Source organism: Cetorhinus maximus, unplaced genomic scaffold, assembly GCF_964194155.1.
Source record: "Cetorhinus maximus unplaced genomic scaffold, sCetMax3.hap1.1 HAP1_SCAFFOLD_524, whole genome shotgun sequence".
NCBI classification, from domain to species: Eukaryota; Metazoa; Chordata; class Chondrichthyes; order Lamniformes; family Cetorhinidae; genus Cetorhinus; species Cetorhinus maximus.
The window spans coordinates 200,514-202,612 of NW_027596466.1; positions in this window are offsets into that span (position 1 = coordinate 200,514).

The window sequence follows — 2,099 nt, forward strand, 5'->3', positions numbered from 1 at the left end:
CCAGCCAATTACCCATGAACGCAATGCCAAAGGGAGGGCGGTAGATCGATTTTCCAACACTGACATGCTATTTTAAAATACTCCAGCATAGAATGGCAGATACATTTTTTTCTCCCACATTCAACACTCAAGCCAATATTGGAACAGCACCTCGATTCTTACAGGCAGTAGTTACTCTATGCTTATCTATCAGACCCAGAATGGAACACATATCTGCAGATGGACAGATACAGTGTTTTTTTCTTCTCCAACATTTACAAGATAATCAAAAATGAACACTGCACCAGTGGTTATTAGCTTCTATGCATGGACTCATATAACATCAGATTAATTCCCATATTATCAGAGAATGACAAAAGTAGCATTTATCCAACACTCATCAGTCTATCACACAATGAAACACGGTATCACAGAGTGCCAGATGTGTGTTTGTATCTTCTACAATGTTAAGCAATGAATTTAAAATGGTCACTCTCTACTAGAGGGTGACAGATAGAATATCTCTCTTATGGTCAGAAGTCAATCTAACACTGAAATATGTAAGAGACTGGCAGATATAATCGTAGCCTTTCAATTAAAAAAGAAATCAACCTGTACCAGAGGGATACAATAGCTATCTTATGGTCATATTCCAATATGTCAACACTCCACCCAGGACCAAAATTACACCTCCTGCTGAACAAGATCAACAATAACACATGAACATATGAATTGGGAGCAGGAGTAGACCACTTGGCCCCTTGAGCCTGCTCTGTCATTCATTAAGATCATGGCTGATTTGAATGTAACCTCTACCCCACATTCCTGCCTACCTGTGATATCCTTTCACCCCCTTGTTAATCACAAACCTAGCTAGCTCTGCCTTAAAAAATATCTGAAGCCTCTGTTTCCATTGCCATTTGAAGGACAGAGATCCAGAGACTCACAACCCTCTGGGAGAAAAAAAATCTCCTCATCTCTGTCTTAAATGAGCGACCCCTTATTTTAAATAATGACCTTTAGTTCTGGATTCTCCCACTAAAGGAAACATCCTCTCCACATCCACCCTGTCAAGACCCCTCAGGATCTTAAATGTTACAATTAAATCACCTCTTACTGTTCTTAATTCCAGTGGATATAAGCCTAACATCCTTTCCTTATAAGACAAGCCAGTCATCCCAACAGCTATATTTATAAAGCTTCTTTAATTTAACAAAAGATCCCAAGATGCTTCACAGGCGTATGGTGAGAGAAAGTATTCACCCAGCCACATGAGGAGATATTAGGTTATATAACTAAAAGATTAGCTAAAAGAGCTACATTTTAAGGAATGCCTTAGAGGAAGGGTGTGATATAGAGAGGTGTAGGTAGGGAATTCCAGAACTTAGGGCCTAGGCAATAAACAGCAGATTGACAGAGATAGTGTCCATCCCACACTCACTTGTCAATTCAACACTGCCACAAAATGACAGAGGGTGACAGCTCCAGGATATATCATGACAAGATATCCCACAGTGAAATCACACAGCACCAGAGAGTGCAAAATGCGTGATCAATTTTATCTTCATGAGTCAATACCACACTGGCACCTGGCACCAGGGAATGACAGATTCATGATGTACCCTATACTGAATGTAAAATTCAAAACTGCCACTTTGTACTCAATAGCGACTCACCTTTGAAACTTACATTGATGCACTGCACCAGGGACTGACAGAGGTAGTGTTCATCCTAGGCATATCTGGTAGTTCAGCATTGCCACTATATACCATAAAGAGGTAGATACAATATCAACTTAACTGGTCAACTCAACATCGCCTCTGCAACAGGAATAGGCAGAAGCAGTGTCACATAGCATCACTCACCTGTTGGTGTTGCTTGTAGCTACTCCTGCCAATATATCTGCAGTCATGGTGTGCCACACTCAACTGCCTTGCACCATCCACACACGTGCACTGTAGCTCAACTGCAACCACTCTTTGAAGTCTGTCATCAACCTACGCCTAAGTTGAACCCTCTTTCTGCTGCCTTCACTTTGCTCTCTCAAACACATCTCTGTTATTTCTTTCTCCTCTGAAAAAACAGCCAAAATGCTGACATTTTCTTTTCTGGGAGTCGCT